Below are 21,280 nucleotides of genomic sequence, written 5' to 3' on the forward strand. Positions count from 1 at the left end.
ATAAGCGGTAGGTAATTGGAATTGCTTGCGCGTCTAAGCTAAACTTCTTAGTTTCTCAAAAAGTGTGCTCTGTAGAGTTTGGGTTAGGTCTTTGATGGTTTGTATTTGCATAAGGCACTAAAAATAATTGTTATATTTCCAACATCATCATCGTATCTGACAACCTTATAAAGGTAACTGGAAAATAAGTGACTAATTTAACACATTTAGTCATCGGCGTGCATCGTGACATTACATCACATGAAACAATTATACCTAAAAAGGTAAATCGATTAGATTACTCACGCATGCTCTTAGTAACCCTGGCCCATTTATTAAGATTAGTTCCTTCTAACGGACCCTTCGGATTAGGTTTCTCCACACCTGAAGACGGAAACAGAACTCACTTTGCGAAAACTTGCGTTATAATAACACCATAACGGTGGCTATAGTTAAATTATAACTAATCTGAATATTTTTGCCGGAAATATTAATACAGAAATAAGAAATTGGTCTACACATATTGTCCGAACATTTCTCTACTTCAAATTATCAGTGTCTGGTCATTATACTACGCACAAACAGATTTTATATTTCATCAAAATATATGGTAATATTATGAAGTAGTAAACCGACCTGATTTCCTTTGTACGGTATTTTTGTAAAACTTATGACGATATTTTGATTTAGAATCCTTCAGGTTCAGGAAAAGTAATGGACGGTTCCTAATTTTGTGTACATGTTATGTGTACGATAAAAGTCAGACAATTTACAGAAATTCCTATATAATTAATGTATAGGTAATATAATTCAATTAAATTCTTTATTATTAGAGTGCTGCATCAACAGCCAGATGGTCAATTGCAGATAATAATAATAATAAAGTCACTCGAAAAATATTTGGTCAACATCCAGGGCGAACACGAAATTAGGAAAACTTCAGAAAACCGCTAATCTAGGAACATCACGAATCATTCGAAAGACGCTGACGTAAAATAATATACATATAGTCATTCCTCACAATAAAACTATATAATACATGTAACACATATTAAAAACAAAATGTTTTTTTCAGAAATAGCTGCTGCACTATGTACCTCAGGGGCAAGGTTTGTCTTAGGTAAGGTTGCCAGTGATAAATAATTTATGTCTCATTACTCCATCATAATTTATATTAAAAAACACTCAGACGAAGATCGGAGACTTTATACAGACTATTATAAGTTAAACTTTGTTCAGAGTTGTTATTTTCTGAATTAGAGGGTAATCAGTTTTTTAACATTTTTCCAATACATCAACGTAGAAAAGAACACTTTAAAAAATACACATCATATCGTCAGGTGATACAATGGCCAACATACTCATATTTATTTATTTATTTAAAGACGTTTTGCCCCATCGTAATCTTTAATTGATTTATAGCACAATAAACAATAAACTTAAAGAACAAAAAGTAACAGATAATAACCTAATTTAAGGTAGTAGCTAGTAATGTGGGCGAACTAAGGAAAATCAGGACAAATTCTCAGGCAGGGCAGCCGGCCTCCGGACTTGGATAAGAACCTGGAACTTCTTAATTACTAAGCACGAGCGAAAACTATAATGAAGACAGACTTCGTTACAGTATTTTTTAAAATACTGTAACACTGCAGTAGGATTTCGTTAACTCTGATGTTCACATTTTCATACAGTCTCACTTATTATATAAATTTTCATTTCCATTGAAGTGGATAATACTACTCATAGACTGGTCGATAAATTCCTAGCAAACCCTAGAAGCATAGCAAATTTTCTGCTCCTTGTATCTGAAACTAAACAAATTTTGCGCCTACATTTATATGTACTCATTAATGATACAAGATTTTAAACGTCTTGTAGTAACACAAAGTGACTGAACTTATTAGTGCCCCTATGCTTTTCATTTTCGCCAGCTGATCGCATAGATCTGTAAGTTTTGCTCACTTTGAGGAAATGGTTCGCTCCCCAACCTTTGGTCCAGGTCGCCATTTCACCCCCTCGCAACGTACAACCCGCTATGGCAGGGTGTGGAACTTCCCCCTTAAGATCATCAATCATTTCGCCAGGAGACTACAGGACAATCGCTTCGCTTCGACTCTACGAACAGCTGTCGAGCGCGCGAGACTACACCACGAACACAGTCAACCTGAGCACTCATCACTGCCGTAAGCACAATTAGGTAACCCATTTCTCCTAATCCTGGACATGAAATAAATCAAAAAGATTTGATAAAAGTTTACGTATTACTAGGCCTAGCCCTACTTCGGGCCCTCACCCTTGGCCCTCTAAAGCCGAAGCTTCTGTAAATAATATTTAAAAGTTCAGTTCTTACCTCAAGGAAAACACAAAATTTCACCATTATTACAAAGATCATATGATTAATCCTGATGCAGGAAATAATCGCTATTTATTCTGACAAACATATGAAATGTTGAAGATTTCTGTCTTCTGGGTTGTTGCGCTGTGTAGTCTGGTTGACGTTTACCAACGTTTCAGAGGTCATACTGCCTCCGTCATCAGGGCGATGACGGAGGCAGTATGACCTCTGAAACGTTGGTTAGCATCGACCAGACTACACGGCGCAACAACCCCGAAGACAGAAATTTTAATGGTAAGTTATTCACTGTTAAAGCAGGTGGTGTTTATTATTACCACTGGACTTTAAGAGCTAGTTTAGAACACAACATGAGGGCGTCTGAGAACGAAGTACTGACTGGACTCGCTAGAGACACGAGAAGAATACATGGCACAGTAAGCAGCATCGTATTTTGTACTCTCTCCAGATATTACTAAGGCGACCATATCAAAGAGGATGAGACACGTAGTACAGGTAGATTAAATTTTTATGATTTTAGTCCGAAAATCTGAAAGGAAGAGGCTACAACGGATACATAGATGTAAATCGGAGAGATAATAAACCAACGATTTTCAAATAGAGACGGGAATTTACGTGACGACATGGCAGAAATCAGCTTATACAATTGGACTCTGCAGGTGTAATAGCGGAAAGTGCACAGAAATGTGTTACTGAATTGAACAGTCATTATTTTATAGTGCTTGCTAGCTTGGCCACATAGAATGAAGCATTTCATAAAACGTTTCTCATTTTAGCGCCAAGCTTACGATTTATAACATGGCTCAAAAATATTTCATATGTCATTTAAAGATATGTGTACGATGTATTATCACACTAAATTTCACACGCTTAGATCTTGCGGTTCATAGGTTATTACCATCATAATAGCTATGCTGTTAGTTTACATTAGGCCTATAAAAATAAACACATTTTTATATTTATTTTATTATCACGCAAACGGCCAGGTTCCTGCACTAAGCTGCGTTAGTGTCTCTCTCATATCAAATTTCGCAAGGCTCCATGCTGATATTATTGATTATGCTAGCTAAGTGACGTTTAGTGGTGCAAACTTCATATAAGATTTTTAAAATTCCATAAGGGAAAAAATACACACAGGCAAACACAGAGACAATTCCATAAGCATATATATTTTTATAAAATATGGAAAGTAGACCACATATATAACAAATATTGACATAGTATGGACTGAGAAAGATCTCCTTGCACATGTAATAATATTTATAATAGGTATCTACATATCGTAATGGTTCAGATAGACTTATTCTGTAAAATAAGTCTTGTTTTAAATAAAATTCTTGCGTGTAGGGATTAAGAACACAGGAATCCTGCAGTGGTGAAAGTATTATGTGTTACTTGCACCCCAATGCAACACACAAAGCAGCTGATTTTGCTTTAGAAGTCTATAGGGCGTCACAATCCAAAAGACGACAGTCATCACCTTTTGTGAGAACTTCAAATCTCAGACGAATATTGTTGTTTGTGACTCAAACATAACGTTGGCCAAATTCTAAACCATGACAAGAGAATCTGAACCGAAATAACTGCAATAATTAGAATACGATAGGTCTTCAGGTAAAATGTCTCGTTTTAAACATCCCTGTTGATACCAATCGAATTATGAAGTATTATGTATTGCGAAGCTGTTGTCTATATATGGTCATATCTTTAGGTTTTCTGAAGGCTGGACTTAATATTATCTCAATTTGATTTGTTTGATATAGTCTAGACTGAAACAAATGGAAATAGCAAGACAAAGCTAGGCAACTAGATAAATAGGTAGGTTGTAGAAGTAGACATATATATATATAGGTGGGCTAAGTTAGTAGGTAGGAAGAGAGGTGATTGGATTGATAGATGGATAGCCTGACACGTACATACATTCATTAAGCTGGCAGGTAGATAAGTTAGCGGAAATAATTCAAATCTGTCTGCATTTGTTTGTCCTAGGCAAAACTAGAAACTTCTGTCGTTGTTAGGTTAGGTTAGATTGTGTTAGGTATTCTAATTTTGCATAGGACAATGTAGTTTACAGCGATTTCCCATAAGAAACACATGCATCCACACAGATAAATAAACAGAAAGACAGGTAGATAGACGGGCTACATACATAAATAAATACATATTTATATGCATAACACATATAAAGTTTATGTCTTCTGTTTTAAGAAATTTATGAAATAGCGGCGTTTATTGAATACAACTCTTGGTCCAGACAATGGATGCAAAGAATAAATAAAGAAGAATTCATGTTATCTGGACCATATCTTGAACAGAAGCGGGCAGCATACACATTTTTCAAATGGCAGATGTAAAACCGCTGTAAAGTTGCCAGCGCTTATGGTAGCGCGCCTCGTAATACTGTCGCTGCATGTTTCGTCACAGAAAGTCTCGTAGGGGTGCCGTGTCACGCTGTATGTATGCATCGTGTAGCCAGCCACAGGGCCGACTCGTTCCTCGCTGCAGCCTAATGCATGTAACCCCCCCCCCCCAATTCGCAATCCCGTTATGAGCGAACAGTCACATACGCGGAATGGTCAACATCGGCACACAGCGGATCGAACCCTGCGACTGTGTGGTTAGCACTCTGCTTTCCACTCCGGAGGTCCCGGGTTACAACCTGGGTCTGGGGACCGGCTATCCTGCTGAGGTTTCCATGGTTTTCCTCAGTCTCTCCAGGAAACTATCACGACCTCTTCCTTTCATATCGTTTATTATTTGTGACTGCATTTTTTGACGGCTTGTAATACGAGCTACTGACTAATTTAATGTCGTCTTTCTGAAAACTAAAACATTTTTGGCGGGCCTACGTCAACAGACAATGTAAGCTATTAATACAGCGGTAGCGGAACCCGATGATTCAACGTCCCTAATAAAACTCGTCATTAGACACATTAATGACACTACATCAGCTTCTTATCCACTTAACCGGTGTCCCTAAGATCTACTTTAACATTATTCTTCCATCTACTCAGTCCGATAACCAGACTTTTCCCCCCTCCTTTCTAATCACTTGAGTAGCCCACGTAAGCTTCTTAGATATAGTTAAAATAACAATCCAGGTACCTTGTATAAATCTGTAAGTTACTAATTTGTTACAAGTGACGCAAATCAATTATCTTTCCTATCCTGAAATTTGTTGTATTTCAAGCTCACAGAAGAAAGAATATGAAATAATATTTTGTAATTGTTATATCGAGATCGAATGTCTTAGATATATGATGTGCTCAGTTCATTACTTGGAATGTTATTCGTTAATAAAAATATCAAAAAGATGTTTTAGAAAGAGTAAACGATATCTTTACAAGTATATGTTTGTCCTGACTGAGTAATTAACTAAGTAACTAACTTATTTATTAATGCTGATGGTCGGCTTCTCTAACACAGAAACGCACCGTTAGAATTTACCCTGATTAATTAAATCTGTTCCATATCACTTTGCCTGTTTTCCATTAGTACGGCTTAGAATTATAGCTCTACTTTGATCGCTGTTTTCAAAATAAACTAGGGATTTTCTAAACAAATTTATGTGTACCTTCCTTGTTTCCCACGTAAGTCTACTTCCAGTCGTTCTTCTGTTGCAGACAGGATTTTTTAAGTGGCATCGTGATGTGTGCTTTTCCAAGCTTCGTACAACACGAGGACTGGTAAATTGCTAAGAACTGACTGCTGTAGTGATTCTGCATTTCTTATACAATAGGAACTATTAACCCTCGCCTGAATAACCTCTAAAATACAACTACATATTTAAAACTATTTTTGCAAGCTTGCGATTTCATCGAACACGAAGCTATGAGACCTTACGAGTCAATTTAGTCGAGTGATTTTAAAAACACACACAAACACCAAAACTTAAATGCAAGATATCAACTTGAATCAAATGTCTGATCATATGAATGGTATTCCAGAATTGAGTAATAATCTGTATAAAGGAACTACAGTACATAGCATACGATGCTTTACCGACATGTCAATGAGGTCGGAAAATTATTGAGTAGTTCATACCTTCTTCTCTAGATGGCACAGTAATCGTTACCAGCAACCATGTATAGTCACTTCTTAAAATAAACACGTTCCTAACTCACAAGGGTTATATTAACAAGCGTACAAAATACTAACATAGTTATATGTCGTCCACACATTTACAGCTAACGTTACATTTTTTTGAGAACCAGATGCGTCTACTCGTATTTATAGCCGGTCTCGGGACACAGAATCCTACGTGAAAAATTCTGCAGTTCAAACACCGAAACAAAGCTAACAATTATTCGCACTGACCGAACATAATTTATAGATAGATCTACGCAACAATAAATAATTGTATTATCAGTATCAGTAGCAGCCATAGTGGTAGTAAACTGAAATGAATTGAATTATTTAAATATTTTCATCCACTTCTCAACAAAGCGTTCCAGTAGGTCATATAGAAACAATGTAAATAAAAACTAGGGAAAACATGTTAATTATTTTTATCATCGTAGCGGGTAATGAAAATATACACATTAACTAGGTACTTTAAAAACGTTTAAGTTTTATGAACATTCTGATTGTATCTACCATTTTAATTATTTTTGTACCAATAATGATACTTTCTCACTGAAATTAAAATTATTATTTATAACACATAATAAAATTGCACAATGAAAATCTTCATAATTTGTAGGTCTACTCTTCATTAAATAATGCTAGAGAAGTCAAATCGAGCACGTAGCACGAATGGGATATGTAAAAAATGCTTACAATGCACAGACACAGATGTGAGGATAATGTATAAGTTTATCTTACATATTCAACGTGTGAAGACTGGAAGTACGATTTATCTGACTCCGGACAACGTCGAGTACAGTGCTCGTATGAACATGGTATTTAACCTTAATGTTCAATAAAACGCGAAGACTATTTTCATAATTTAAGTTTGTTAATTCCATTACAGAATTTACGTCTCCTGATCGCGCACGATTCGATTTGTTTACAAACCTAAATTGCAGTTAGGCTTATTTTAAGTTTTATCCGGTGAATACAATTACAAATTGTCATTATATCTTATGCTTTTAATTATACATCAACATTTTTTTAAGTTGAAGCGTAAAATTTATACTTGCGTGTATTAATCAAAGTTTTCGAAAAGTTCATCTTCCCGAAATATTGATCTCCAATCTGTCTGTCAAAAAAAACAGTGAATAATCAAATTAATAATTGCACGCGCAATTGTACTTGTTACAATTGATGTTCTTACTTACTTACTATTTATAGCTGTACAAAAACCAAATTGTTGGACGTAAAACAATCTATGAACACTGGGTAGGTGTAATTAATTCTTTAATTACTAGAGATGTCGCCTGCCTGTGGTGCCATCTTGTAGTGTATTACGTACTAAGCTCTGGCTTGTGATGGATCACGCAGGGATTTATTTGCTTCCCCGCTCTCCACTGTCTGTACAAACCAACAAACTGCCATTCCAGTAGCGTGGGTAATTGATTTCAGATGACAAGAGTCATTCTTCTCAAATTACATCCCACATGGAATGTGTGGCCTATACAGACCTAAAAAAAATAGCAATATGACCTGACTGAGTACATAGGCTACACATTATCTAGAATGTAATAGAATATTCTACATTACTGTTCCAGATGTACTGCCATATTAATCAGTGTATCAGTAAAGACTACTCTTTCTAATAAAGTATGAACCATGAATGTAGTGGAGTTAAAATGCATAATCTTTAAGTGCTGGGGACTTCAGAAATTTTTGACCAAATGTTTAATATTAGAGTTTAGATTCTCAATATAGACCTGAAAATGGAGACAGCACGTTCCTCTGAAAGGTTAATGTACAGCCAATAGGCTTCAAAGTCCAAAGAATCGTGGTAAAATACGTGCAACCACTAAAGGCTAAATACATAAGAATGCGGTTCATTTTAAATTGTTTTACTGGAGAACTGTAAAATTAAAAATCTTAATCTATGTACGTTTAAAGTATACAATATTTTAATAGAAAGAATGAAACGTAAGAGATTATAGGAGGTTCAAAATTCCGGAAAAGGAGGGGAATTTGTTGAGCAGGTAAGCTACTGTTAACTTCTAAAAATCTTTATGAAGTTGGAGTATAACGAGAAGTTACTTCTTCAAACTTGAGTTTTTACTAAGAAATAATAAAAATATAACGTATTCGAAATTTTAAGTTTACTTTTATTAGCAAATAAAACCAATAAGTGAAGCAATGTCTGTGAACATTTCCAAATGATGTTCTCCACTTCAAGTACCACGCTTCTATGGAGACTTCGTTTCGATCTCAAACCTCGTATAATCCTAAAGTATGAAGATGTTCATGCACAGGTCTGAAGATGGTTCAAGAACAGATAGGTTTTCTGTCCTCTTTCCCCCCGGCTTGATGAAGGAAGCAGAATTTTAGAACTTTGACAATAGACAAAGTCCAAAAGAACAATTTTACACGCCATCACCAGAAGAATTCAGACTTCGAAGTTACAAGTCTGTAACAAATACACGAATTAAAAAGCATCAATTATGGAATTTATCTCAATAATCGTAATTAACGTAATCCAATACCCGAAATGCCCAGATGACCTGAGAATGGATGCCAGATGGTACGGGATCCTGAATTATGCTACCATTTAAACACTGCACAATAAAAGCGAAATGGAGTTAGTATAAGTTTGAATTTCCAGATTAACATTTTCATGATCATGCATTTGTTAATTGTGTGTTATTTCGTAAATTTTATTAAATTATGTAGACTTTGGTATGTTATAATCACACACGTAGGCCTCTATATGAATAAGTACAGAGCTTGTTATAACGTACCTGAAAAAATCGGTGATTTTAAGTCAAACAAGTAACGCGTGTGATAGAATGAGTTTTAAAGACATTATGCGATTAATAGCAAGGCCTCAGTATAGCTTTGTTAAAAAAACGTTTTCGAACCTGGATCGGCTTTATGAAAGACTAACTCTACCGTCCAATCTGACGAAATGGTTCATTGGTTATTTATCTGAGTTATATCAAATGGAGAAATAATTGTTTGATATCTAATAATGTTCGGATTACGTTCAATAAACTTGAGTGGCTTGGAAATGAAGCGGTTGTGTCCCATAGGTATAATTTCGATATTCGTATGAAGACGGAAATATCGCTATTCCAGGCAAATGAGTCCAGGTATCTCACGAACACAAGCAGCGGTAGCTTTTGAGCCAAGGCGCTGGATCATTTTTGGTTAGGTTAAAACCGCTGTCTTTTAGGTTGCCGCTACGTGTGGTCTGGTAGAAGTTTGCCGACGTTTCATAGATGCTTGCTGCCTCCATCACTACGGCCATGACTCCAAGCACCTCGGAAGCAAGGGTAAACTACACACTTTCAGATCACGCGTCGCAACAAACCAGAAGAGACGTCTTCATACTCGCCGCAATGAGAACTTAAAATCTGACTTATTAAAACAATTATGAAATAAGTTAGCGTGTAGTAGGTTACCTATATTGGCATGATAAATATTAAGGAAAGAACAGAGACTGTGTTTGATAACAGGATACTGAGGAAAATATTTTATTTTAAGAGGGACAGAAATTGTAGAAAATTTCATAATGATAAACTCCATATTTTGTACTCTACACTAAATATTAAAGTGATCAAATCAATGAGAAAAGAATTTACGAGGCATGTAGAGCACATGGGTCGATAACAGTTTTATTAGTAAGCCTGAAGGCAAAAGACCTCTCTGAAGACCTAGACGTTGTGAGGATCGTATTAAAATGGATCGTAAAGTTAAAAATGTGGGAGTGTTTGGACTGAATTTATCTGGCTCAGGACAGGGACCGATGTCATGATGGGTTCTTGAGAAATGGACACAAACCTCGGGTTTCATAAAAGTCGCTGAATTTCTTCATAGCTGAGCTTCGTTTCGTAAGAATAGTGCTTTATATAATTAGTTCATTGTTCATGTACGCTCGGTTGCATGCCAGAAAGTAATGCTGTTTATTCCAAATGGTCAACGTGAGTGGAGTCGCTGCAGACAAAGTGCACGACAGCTGCTGTTACACCTGGAATATTGTAGGAATGCTTTGTTACGTTCTACGCTCACTCTATTTAACAAAAGGAAACGTATACAAAGTATCTTTTGGTTCTTATCCGAACAAGCACCAGACAGTCTTGTGTATAGTAACTTCTATCACGGAAGAGCCGAGTTCAAATCTCGAATTATCAGCAATTATAAGTCAGGTTTCCGTGACAGGAGATGTTCCACTTCTTAAGACAATCGAATCATCAAAGTTAAAACTACGTTTAAGGTCTCGGGAAAGGCAGAGCGTCTTCCCGACCGAGCGCTTTCTTCCTATCCGCCGGTCACGCGCTCGTTTGCCGATGAACCCAAATGACTATCCTCGGTAACATTAATCCGAAGCCACCATCTGCCTCTACGGTCCGTTATAGTTTTATACACTCAAAGCTACTAATTTAGAAATGCAGCACAGAACAAGTTAATCAGAAAGCTTGCGCGCTCCACAAAAATATAATTAACAAATATTGTTTTAAACTAACTAATAAATAATTAAAATATAGTCATCAATGAAATAAAGTTAATTAAAAGAATAGCATCCAGCTTTTCATAAGCAATTATGACAAATTTATGTTTGGTTAAAGTTCATAACTCACGCTATTACCTTCAGAATCAGTTTACAAAGTCTGAAATATTTATGACTATAAGTCGTGTGACATGGAATAAGTATTTTTACAACGTCCAACATCTTATAAAATTGAATGTCGCTCGGTTAAACAATTCGTTAATAAAAAGCAGCTTTAACACAATATCCATATCGATGCATCAAGTGTATGGTCCATCAATATATCGTAGATAAAATAACATTTCCTTTATGTAAAATAAAATAAAATATCAGAAGTTTGAAATTGCCTAACAGAGAGAGCACAAGGTCTGAGACGTGGATCCTGATAGTTCGAACATTGGGACTGTAGCGTCACACCAGTATTAATATATCGATATACATACATTCATATATCGATGTATCTGGGCAGAAACCCTGGGCAGGGCTGCTCCCCTGCCCAAGGAAACCCTGTGATAAAATCCTTCATGGACAAATTTAATTTCAATACTTTGTATATCCTGTATCTGGTGTTAGCTGGTTGTACGCTGATTCTGCTAGATCGGTGGTCTATAAGATGTAGAAATCAGAACAGATTATCATTGAACTCAAATTTTAGATCAAAGTTTTTGGGTTTTGCAGACATTCGAATGCATTTTGGTAAGTTTGATCAGTAATCTATCAAGACACCAATTATTATAAGGTGTCCATTTTATCAATAATCATGATTTTACATAATTTGTCAGTGTGACATCTTGTGATACTGAAAATTGCATAGAGAAGGGTTTTTTTCGAAAACCTATATGGATACTCTCTCATACAGACAGGAAGTACTACGTCTTTTAAGGAGCCGGTCGGTTCATTGTATGTTCACATGAGGTTCCTTCCGTCTTCCATCCTGAGACTGACAAATTCAATCTACATCTTCCGACCAAATTTTCCTTAACTTATTTTTGTATTATTCTCCCATCAATGCTTGGTCTTCCCAGCTATCTCTTCCCTTCAGTCCTTCTAACCAGAATTTCACCTCGATCACATGGAAAATTGGATTAAATGTTTTACAACAAACGTTACTGTTTTGTAACTGATGCGTACATCCGAGTATATTTACGTTGGACTCCAGCAATCAAAGGATCGGTATTGTTTCGCAGTAGCCACTTCGTGGGCGCTGTAGGAAAAAAATGAGATTCGAGATGCGTTACAGTATCACTTGATGAAAACAAAATTCAAAACTTGCAATTTTCAGATATTTTTATTGCAATCCACTTAATTCCAAAATAAGAAAAACACTGAAACGAACAGGATTCTTTTTTACCAACACCAACAGATGGAGCGCGTGAGCACAGCGCGTGGGTCTATGACGTCACGGACCGTCTCATCCCTTTTCCTCCCCCATTCTGGACGTCACTACCGCTTCCCACCCCCTGAGTCGGGCCGCCATCTTGAATGATATATGGCGTTGGTTTAGGGGGTCGACCGAGCAGCCATCACTCAAAACTAGGCTGGCTGGCGGACCGGCAAGTCGGCCGACCGTTTGACTGGAAGGCCGACACAAACCACAACCGACCACAACCCAGAACAATAAATGTCTACCCTGCAGGACTATTAGTATATCGATAAGCTCCAACGAAAGCGAGCCCACTTGCGAAGTGGATCAAAGCAAACTTCTGCGATGTAGCACTGAATGGTCAGTGACACTGTGACAAAGGCCTATGTCCCAGAAAGGTCACCGTCCCGTGATTAACTCATGAACTGAACTCCTCCATGAGAAGCTAACAGTGGCTCAGCTCGCGATAAATTTCCCCCATTTTGTGGTACCAAAAGATTCATTAATGCTGTTCACTAGAGCCCTCCACTAGGAAGTTGAACCCAGGTGTGGCGCCGTGTAATGTGGTGGAATTTTAATTCTACTACGCTACACAACAACGACAACCTAGTAGAAGCAAACTTCCACCAGACAACATTGTGCTAGCCGCCGTGAGAACTGAAAATCTCAGACCCTCAATCCTATTCATTGAAATGACAAACAAAGTTTTCCATCCGAATTGAAAAGCAGAAAGAATTATGAATTTCTAGCAACAGGTGGTTTTAGAATTTATTAAATTATTCTATTAATCTAAGTGCTTGATTCTTCGTGCAGTATTTAATTAAGTCAGGTCTACGAAAATATTACTCCCGTGATACTTATGGATTTATACGTTAAGAAATAAACTGAAAAATGAGTATTTTTCGAATTAAACCACAATATAATCCTCTAACATGTAACACCGTGTGTTATAGTAGATACTGACCGATATTTCGAAGAGGTTTACTGCTCCGTTCATCAAGGCCATGACGAAGGAAGCAGCAAGCTCCTCTGAAACGATGACCTATATTTATCAGAATTCACCGCTCAACAACCGTCAGAACCTGAAATCTCACAGTGTAAAGATTGTCGGTCGTGGCAAATTTTAAACTGAACGCTTAGTACGAAGCAGGAATGGCCACCACACTCTCCGATAACAACTGCATTCGCGGATGCAAGTGCAGGCAAAGCATGCTGCACTACAAAACTACTCCTTTTATGGAAGCAAATCCGAGGGTTTGTTGCGTTTTTAGAAGATGCCTTCACTGGTCCATATTCTGCGTCATATTACATCCAGTTGCACGATCCTATCTTATTTCCTTAAGACGCAATTTAATATTATTACCCAGTCAACTCCTCAATCCGCAAAGTAGTTTCTACAAGGCTCTTAGAACAACATTTTATTCAAACGGTTCATCCCCCCCATTCGTGCTGCATGGCCCGCCCAACATCCTTAATTTAATCATCTAATCAGTCAAGTTAAATTTACATTCACCAAGAAGTTGAGAGTAGATCATATTCCAGGAATGCCTGCGACATTTCAGTCCAAAATCTTTTGTATTCCCGTCTCCCATCTAAAAACCCAAGAATTTAAATGTACGGACGCAGTTTTAAAATAAACGTTCCGAGGTGATGTGGATCGCAGCTCCAATTTGAAAGAACGAAATCAGCATGAATGACACGAGGGCACCCTCGATATGCTCATAACAGATTTATATTTTTAATAAAAATTGAATGATAAACGACTCACAAAAAACACCGGTCATATCATATAATTTAGAGATTGCAATACTACAGCATATAATTCCATACGCTCTACGACTCCTATGCTACACAATTCTTCTAATTCTCTGATGGAGTATGCAGTCTACTTCATGTTTTAAGTGACGTTCACAACCCCACTTACCATTAATTTATATCGTGTTTAATTTAAAAATTGTCAGGATAGAGAGGCGCTCCGATACTCAAAAAGGCACAGCTCTGGACCTCCCTGACCCTATTACACCCCTACCATCTTGCCATGTGCTTCAGTCTGCCCAGAATTAAGAGTGTTAAACCTACCTAACAGACTCTAGTGGATCAAAATGTGGAATATCTAGATGAAATTATAAATTATTCGAAATAATTTTAATATCGATTCTGTTTAGTTTGAAGTCCACTTTACTTAAAGTATCACGCGGACTACTACAAATACCTTAAAAGTTATCTAACCGCATTTCTCATATACCAAGAAGCTTAAATTCTACGTGTCCTTTGCAAATTCGAAAACATTTTTGGCATTGTTTCTTAAGTAAGCTTGGTAAACAGATTGATTGTATATATCTCACCAAGAGTCAAAAAGAAAGGATAGCAAATTTCTATGATCCTTAAAATGCACAAATTCCCATATTATTGTTCTCTGGTTTCAGGGAAACCACTAGCACAGACTTAAAGGTCTTTGCACAATGGAAAAAGTGGTCCTGCATTCTACTACCGACCTGCCATCTAACAGACATTCACTCGATTTACAGCACACAGACAACATCCAGACTGCAGACAGACGCCAAGCGTAAACGGAACGCAGGTAAATTTTTAATGCCACCCCAAGGTTGCAGCTTGTCCTCTCTTTTGTAATACAATAAAAGCAGTAGGCCGTCACGGGATTTCCAGCAACAGAAATGGTTGGATCAAGAGACAGGTAGGGAGGGCATGTTAGAAACTGCTAGACAGCGTCTGTCGATTGAGGGATGAACATGTTCACCAAAGACCGAGCGTCCATGTTAACCTTGTCAGCACAGCATAATCGATTCCACTATGTTCCACCATTCAGCCACGAAAGTAAAACAAAAGATTTTATTTTACGGTTTTCAAAGTGTTAGCCGGGCTAACACGGTAAAAATTAATACTCCGCCGCCAGTGTGCACTGTAAATGAGTGGGGTTAAATTGTTTATGACAGTATATCTTTCTGCTAAATAAGTATATAGAAACAGGAAAATTTAAATTATCATAGATAATAAAAAACAGGATGATTTTAGGTTCTCACGGAGGTGAATATAAAGATGACAGACTTTTAGGATATTGCACAGTGCAGTGTGGTGTTTACCGACGTTTCAGAAATGCGTTTGCTTCTATCATCAGAGAGATGAGTAATCAGTGCCCGAGTAAATTATTTGGGACATGGAAACCATCTTCTTCACCGCCATTTAATTATCGCCCTGATGAAGGAGGCAGCAAACGCCTTCATTACTTAGGTAGACTTGTGTGATTTGAGGTTCTCGTGGCAGCGAAGAGAAAAGTATTGGTCTTCTGGGTTGCAACGCCATGTGGACTTACGAGGTATACACAAACGTTTCGGAGGGCTGAGGCAGAATGCTCCTACGAAACCATCTGCCAACAAATCTACACGGAATAACAAGTCGGAGAAATAGTGATAGAACCTTTATTACGTAATTTTCTCCAGTCTCGTATTACATCTGTCTTATGTAGGTTCAAATATCCTCTTCGGCCCCCTGTTCTCAGGCACACCTAATCTATTTTCTTTGGAATTAAAAAGTGCAAAATAAGCACGTACATACGATGTAACACAAATTTTTCCCTCTCGCTAACCTGTCTTGTTACTGGTTCGCTGCTCTCCAAGAATTCAGTTTTCGTGAAGCTACTTGTAATATTTCCACTTCACCTGGGACTGTACCAATTATTCGTTATCGCTACAGACGTAAACGCAGTATTAACTTGGAATACGCTGACGCTAACAAAATTTTTGTGGCTAAAATCCTTGAATTGTCCGAAGTAGTGGTTATACCCACTGATGGGAGGATGATCCAATCAGGCTATTTATCTTTTACCAAAAGAACTTTGGTTGATTGGATCTCTAGGAGTTGAATCCCAGAAGGTTTAGTTTCGCTTTGGCTGATGGCGTCTGCTACATATTGGGGGGAAATTATTTTGACTAACGGCCTCTACGAATAGTGATGACTGGCTGTGCAATTTTGAATTATGTCTTGGCATTCATCTTACAAATGAGGGAAAGTACGGAAAACCTCTATCAGTGTGGCCGAGTAAGTGGAAACTGCTTGGCCGACTTTATAGGGACAGCATGTGCTGGCCTTCTGAGCATCACTTCCCCTTGGTTGCCCGTGGATGACCTCAGTGAGCCCTAGGTCATCACAAATGCCTTCGAAGTTGCAAGACTAAGAAGTCGCCGCATCAGCTAACATTAATTCCAAACTTTCAGTCAGTGCCTTAATGAGGCCGGCGAAGAATAGAAACCACATTTCCTCGTAAATTAGTCCGTTACTAAAATCTAAGGTGCCTTAGTCGCAATATGAAGATACTTGGATTGCAACACTTGCGACTTTCGGACGTGGCTGCGAGCAGAGGACCTCCAGATTGGACATAGGACGGGTTGAGTTACTTGTTGAGCAGCAGACCGCTTCTGATGGACAAACCGCTTCTCCTGCTAATCAGAGAGCCAAGCACGCCCAGTGTTTGAGCTGACTTTTCTTCTACCTGGTTGACGTGTGCCGACCGCGTAATCAGTGTATTAATTGTCACTCTAAGAAACCATGCTGTTTCGACCTACACTCTTGCAAACGTGGTATAGCCCGAGAGAGTTAAGTAACTGTGACGTACGCGGTCTCCTGGGAAGTCACGTGCTGCATAACCAGCAGACCGAAGAAATTTGTTCGTTCTGATTTCATATCTGCTTTATGGACAATATTTTGAAACTGTTGGACTGTGAAAGCAACTATAACCACAAACGACCGAATGACTGGTGAAGGCTCCTGCTTCGTATTTGGGAGGTACCGGGTTCAAATCTCGGCCCGGAAACAGGCTATCCTGACTGGGTTTTTCGTGGTTTTCCCCAGTCCCTCCAGACAAAATCCCGGATAATACCTTAAATTATGCCAAAAGCGCTTCCTTCCACATCCTTTCCAAATTATTATTCACTATCATCTCTCATTCGACGCTACATAAACTAAGCTACTGAGAAACGTCGTTAAATAAACCATAAATAAATAAACAAACAAAGGAATAAAGATACTACGCGCATCTGGAATGAGCCGGGATAGCTCAGTCAGTATAGTGACTAGCTACGGGCTGGACGGCCGGGGTTCGATCCCCGACGGGGGCAGAGGATTTTTCCTCTAGCCTCTGCGTCCAGACCGGCTCTGGGGCCCACCCAGCCTCCTCTACAATGGGTACCGGGGTCCTTTCCCTGGGGTAAAGCCGGCCGGGGCGTGATGCTGACCACTCACCCCCATCTAGTGCGGAGGTCAAGGAAGAGAGGAGCTATACCTCCACTCACCCCAAACGCCTACATGGCGTATAGTGGGACAAACTTTACTTTACTTTACGCGCATCTGGAAACAGCAAACACATGCGAAAAATACCTTTGTGCTACAGACTAATATTGTCAATTCATGAACAAAGCTTCAAGCATTCTTAACGTTAACTCTACATGGAGTATTATTATGCGTAATTTCTGAGCTGGGAAACATTCTCATTGGGACTCATTGGTAAAATTTTTCGGGTTCAAGGTCTCTGTTCATGTAATATTCCCCCGAAACAAGCAAGTTCCTTCTTGGTCCAGTTCTTCCATCGTGATTAATTACCGAGCTAATGAAATATCCACCGGGACTTGAACCTAGTACAGGTATTGGGTGTTGTGGCATTTTATGCTGTAATCTAATAGTCGAATCAAACAACCCTGGTCTTGGCTCTGTTCTTCTGTCGTGCTTAGCATCACTCATGGATATTCTTGAGAAGTTTGTAGTTATTCAGTCTGTAAAGAAAATTCTCCCACTTTATGGAAACCGACCGTTCACTGCTGTAATTAGAAACAACACTGAACTGTACCAATCCTAAGTTATTAAAATGCAGTCTATAAACTTATAGTACGAAAGATGAGTAAACGACAGAAACACGTAGTTTATTGACTCAGAATAAATACCGTCTCCGGTTTGAAGGTTCGGCATCTGAAATTTATTGAAAGGCTTGAATTGTCGACTAGAAGATGCAGTTTAGTTCAAATTCCAAACAAATATGGTAAATATTGTCTTAATATTTCAAAAGTAAAGTTAAATAAACTCAAAGTTCTTGAGTTCAAAGAAACGGTTCCCGCAATTTTGGCCAAAACCCCAGATAACTCATCTTAACATTTGCAACCTATATCGGCCCTATCAATGTTGTCATATGATTAAACGTCATCACGGTATACCATTACGGCTTCCATTTACCAAAAATAAATCCATTCTTAGTATTAAACGAAAGTTGTTCGTTCATGAACCTATCAAAATAAACAAAAGTAGTTAAGAAGAAATTATAACGAGAACTTTAATTTAAATGGTATCGTTCATATACAGATGCTAGAATATGTTAACAATTATTTATTTAGTGATATGTTTTCTGCTTCAATATACTTTCCAGCAAATAAATATTACCACCAGATTTTGATTAAAAATAAATTTGTTATATTCGTTACTACGTAATAAATTTTTAATATAGAATTTTCATGTTAAATTATAAAGGTTTATGTACCAGTCACTAAGCTGCGAAGACTTATGGGCGAGTAGAAGTATTGCTCCACGCATTCTTAAGCTCAGGGTTAAGTGTAAGAGAGTCGCTTTACATCTGGAAAAAGAGCACCAGTTCACATTTAATAGGAGACTAGCCAGACTTCGGAGTTGGTGTCGACGTCGTAGCAATGAGAAAAATCTCTGTCCTATAAATTGAATTCTGGACTTATAATGGAGGCAGTAGCACATTTGAAACGTTGGATATACGAGGTGCGATCGAAAGGTTTCCAGACTGCGCGTATAAAAACCCGTACACTTATCTCAGATATTAAATTCATCCATCACCCTCGAAGTAGTTCCCCTGGGAGTGAACACAACAATCCCAGCGCCGCTGCCAAGCCTGGAAGCATCCCTGGAAATCTTTCTTTGTCAGCCTGTCAAGCACCATCTGCGATTCTGCCTGAATCTCTTCTATCGTCTCAAATCTCCTTCCTTTTAGCTGAATTTTCATCTTTGGGAAGAGGAAGAAGTCACACGGAGCTTAGAAAGGAAGTTGGGGTCGGTTCTTGCAAGATCTTTGAGCTCCTGACAAACGAGAAGTCGATTCTGCTTCTGGTCCTCAGACAGGATGCGTCGCATGTGGAGTTCTTCCTTTAGAATCAGCTGACAGGTCCCATAGCCTATCCCAACAATGTCGCACAAGTCGTTGATGGTACGACGTCGATCTTCGTGAATGGCCTGCCGAATCTTCGTAACATTTTCGGGCGTTGTGCTCGAAGATGGTCGTCCAGAACGCTCGTCATCATCGACAGAGGTTCGGCCATTTTCAAAACGTGAATGCCACACAAAAGTTTGTGCACGACCCATTGCGGACTCCCCAAATGCTTGCTTTAGCATTTCATAGGTTTCCGTAGCCGTTTTGGCGAGTCTTTGGCAAAATTTGATTTGTTCATGAAAATCCGCCATTCCGAAATCGCAGGAGGGTCGGTGTAATGTACTACCAAAACGCCCGTAACTAAGAAACAAATGCTAATTCGATGATGCCGGCTGGCACACTGATTCACTATGAATGTAGGCCGCACCCCCTAGCGGCAGAAGCTCGTACTACATCCGGTTCGGCCTCTATTGACACAGTCTTGAAACTTTCCGATCGCACCTCGTATGTCTAAAAGACAACACTGCATCTTCCCAGAAGAGTCATCTTTATCTTTGAACCCTTGTAGTAGTCCAAGTCCATGCTCCAACATCCTCGAAAGCAATCTGAACTATTTCAAAAGTTTCAAGAATAAACGCACGAAGGACAAGAAATCTCTACCAAAAAAGCAAATAGAGATTAAAACTGAGGCCTCCGTAATACTCATTTGGCAGACTGATCCAATTTTTTAAGAAAATTAATCAGCGGACAGTCGGCTGAAGCTCGCTGGACTATATTTAAATATTATTATGTTTATTTGAATTCATATTTTTAGAGTAAATGGTATTTTTCTCTTAACTTGGGTGGAACTGGTAGGAGACGAATTCTGAGGGGCATATTTTTATGCCCGGCGGTCGCCTTCATAATCGAGGCCGCAGACACCTTTGCAACGTCAGTAAACGTTTACCAGACTAAACGACGCAAGAACCCAGAAGACAACCGTCTTCATTATCGGTGTGATCAGATGAACGAGGCTGAGATGAGAAATGTACACAATATCTTATTCGGGAAAACTGAGAAGAAGTTACGACTTTATATACCTAGATGCAAGTGAGAAAATATTTGAGTGCTTGGATAGAATTCGTATGAATCAAGACATGAATCAGTGACTGGTTCTTGAAAAAACTATAACAAAACTTTGGTGTTCATAAAGGACAGGGACTTTATTTTCCCAATTTAGCAATGATTAATTTATAACGGATGACTACGCTGTGTTAAGTAAGCGGACCGTATTTGTAATTCAGAATGAATTTTATAAATATCTATATAGAGTACAATGTACATAGATTTTTATTAAATTTTACTGTAGAATTCTTCACGTATATTATTCTGATGTTTAAGCCTTTGATATGCATCGGAGAACACCCGCAGAAATTAAATGAGCTCGTATTTGACATGCAAAGGAAGCAGGTACTTGAATAAGAAGACAACTTGACATGAAGCCACTTGAACAATAAGCTTAGCGGAACGAATATTTGAATGTAGATGCAATCACTGTAATCTTCGTTTGTTCTTTTGAAATATCTTAATAATATTAATTACCCTAGTGCAATTAGTTCATCACGCTAGGTGCATGTCTTGATTATAATAAATAAACGCACCAAAATATAATACGCGTAGATAATGTTCATGAAATAAAAGCATATAAGTATGCCTGCTTAAGTATAAAAGAACATTACGTTTTGTGAATTAGAAAATAAGACAAGAGAATATATTTATTGTAATCCGATTTGTGTTCAGAATCATTCAACATAAAACCATCTAACA

At 38.1% G+C, this 21,280-nt stretch overlaps 1 protein-coding gene across 4 annotated transcripts in view; it reads right to left on the reverse strand.

Moving 5' to 3' along the window:
- Positions 1-21,280, reverse strand: part of LOC110829914 (uncharacterized) — a 540,512-nt gene that overhangs the window by 34,014 nt on the left and 485,218 nt on the right. Inside the window, exon 8 of one of the 4 annotated variants that reach the window (XR_015533590.1) lies at positions 8,716-8,861. The exons of the other annotated variants lie outside the window; for them this stretch is intronic. The gene's annotated coding sequence lies outside the window, so the exon portion shown is untranslated. Of the gene's footprint in view, positions 1-8,715; positions 8,862-21,280 lie in introns of those variants that run through there. 4 annotated transcript variants of the gene reach the window in all.

The sequence above is a fragment of the Zootermopsis nevadensis genome, unplaced genomic scaffold (genome assembly GCF_977971745.1).
Source record: "Zootermopsis nevadensis isolate Lab colony 2312 unplaced genomic scaffold, Znev_1.0 Znev_ptg000001l, whole genome shotgun sequence".
Classification (NCBI taxonomy): domain Eukaryota; kingdom Metazoa; phylum Arthropoda; class Insecta; order Blattodea; family Termopsidae; genus Zootermopsis; species Zootermopsis nevadensis.